Here is a 2,518-nt window from a genome sequence, read left to right as displayed (position 1 = left end):
ATTCTCTTAAATCAAAATAACAACAATAGTTTTTGATAAGTGCCACCTAATTTGTAAGCATTGCTGATGGCAGTGTATTTAAACAGATTTACAAATGCAGAGAAGGTTAAAAGCTCCATAAAGCAACACTATATGTGTTTGAAGTGAAATTGCCAGAAGGATTTTGTACCAGGAATTTGTTTCATTTTTGTAAGAACTGTTCCAGGATAAGTAGTAGAGAATTCAGTATTCTCTTCCTATCTCTGGGTCTTTCTTCAGAACTGCACTGTTTATGTGTATATGATGTTAACTGCTTGTAGTGTTAATTGCTGAAATAATCCTTCAAGGTCAAATGCTGTACAAGATTCTGAAGTGTTAGTCATTTAAACTAAGTCAGAATATCTAGATGAGCTAAAATACAACTATTTTTTCTGAAGAGTTTTACATTCCTGTATTCCAAAAATATCTTTATTTCCTCTTCACTTCTGTGGGTTTCGTTTGCAGTTGTGGGAAAGTGAACTGAAAGCTATCTATGCACCTTTTTTTTTCTGAAAGCAAGCAGAAGTGTGCTTATTCTCATGTCCTATAGTAAAGAGTTCGAAGCTGTGTGACTGAGAGCCTGATTTCCTATTCTTCTTTCTTTCCTTTCTCAAGATTGTGGTTGCTGAGGAAAGTTTCCATTGCAAAGAAAAAAAAAGCTGCTGAGATACCTTGAGCCATTTCTTTGATGTGGAGCATCATGTGAACTAATAAACTGCCCTTAACAGTTTCTCTGAAATCAGTGAGATGAGTGATGTCTTAAGTGAATATGTTCTTGGTGGAACAGCTGAAGAAGAACAGCTGTGTTTTGGTGTAGCTGGAGTGTAGTTCACTTCTGAAATGCTTGTGTTTATGGTAGTCCAATGTAAAGATGCAGAGAAGGAGTTGGCCGGGTCAGGGTGACAAATAAGGGATTAGATAGATCTTTTGCATTCTTCTTGGATGTCACTACAATAAGTCTCTGCTTGATGAGGCTAAATCTAGAGCCTTCAACCATTCAGATTTCCTGGACCAGATGTCAGACCTGTCACCAGATGATCATCCTGTCCTGTGTAGCCTCTTTTCTGTGTGAAAGGAGGAGGGCTAGGAACCCTCTGATGTGGAAGGGAAAGCTGAAAAAGGGCAATTCTTGTAGCAAGAAATCAATTCCACCTCTGCAGTAGTAATATTCTCTCTAAAGTTTGCCCAGCAGATGCCAGCAGTGAATTAATACAGAGCTTGTAAAAAATAAAAGGACCTGAATATCTAACTGCTTCAAATGCTTCTCTGCTGAATGATTGCTTGAAATAGTTCAATTCTTTTCATTAAGATTTATTGTTACTGTGAAGATCCTGATTTTATCCTCTGAATCCCTGAGAGAATAGTGTGTTAGACTGTCTCTATATAAATCAGAAAACATTCAGATTTAAATTTGGGCCACAGTGGATAGCAAAGGCCTTTCACTTAAACAGTGGGGTTAAGTTACTTAAAGATGTTCCAGGTTTAGCCTCTTTGCACCTTATTTTTACCTGATCTCTTCCTGTTTACTGTCTCCATCAGAGTAGGAGCATAACTCTTCTTGTTTACTGTCCCTTTCTGTTTTAATTTTAAATTTGACCTGACATTAAGCTGTTCCTTTCTGTACTGGAGGGGAAAAAAAAAAAATCTAAGTCATATGGTATTATCCTTCACTTTCATTGCACCATCTGGATTCCTGGAGCTGGAGCTGAAAACTGTCAACGTCTCTTGACGCAAAGCAAATAGACTTAGCTAAAAGGGAAGTTCAGGCTGGAGAATCATCCTGTAGAAAGTTTAGAGCAGTTCAACACTGGAGGAAGGAAATCATCTGTCAGAAGAGCCCCATCCTGCCCAAAAGCCATAGCATTAGGTATCTAATGCTGTTCCTTTAAAGATTAGTCTCATATTCATGATTTCACTGGAAATATGATTTTGGTTTTATTGAAGTTTATTTTTGGTTCACTGTTTGCAAAGCTTATGTTCCAAAGAAGAGGAAAAGGTTTAGTCTCTCGTATCTGGACTTCCTTAATTTAAGGAAACTTCAAGAAGGATTTGTTACTCGATGGTTCACCCCGTCAGTAACAAAATTGATACACACATGATTTTATGGCACTCAGAATACAGGCTAATTCCAGGTCATTCTGAGCTCTACAGAATGCAATGAATTATCCACATAATTATGTGGATTATGTACCTCGTAAGTGCCTTGAATCAAAGCATTAAAGAATACAAATAAACTAACACTGTCATGCAAAAAAGCATTTGAAATGCCTTATGATTTGGGCTTTTGTGTAGGATCATAAGCACTGAGAAAAATGGAGTTCATTAGTAATATTTATTTAGTAATATTTATTCTTTAACCCTAAGAAAAATCCTATTTGAAACTCTAAGGACCCTCTGAAAAGTAAACTTGTGTCATGTGGGATTGAGTGTTCAGTCCAAATAATGATCATTATATGATTCTAGAATATTACCTGTTTTTTTTGTGGTCTTGGCAATTAGT

This window comes from Corvus brachyrhynchos, unplaced genomic scaffold (assembly GCF_000691975.1).
Source record: "Corvus brachyrhynchos isolate BGI_N302 unplaced genomic scaffold, ASM69197v1 scaffold17, whole genome shotgun sequence".
Taxonomy (NCBI): Eukaryota; Metazoa; Chordata; class Aves; order Passeriformes; family Corvidae; genus Corvus; species Corvus brachyrhynchos.
Note: the sequence above shows the minus strand (reverse complement) of the source record.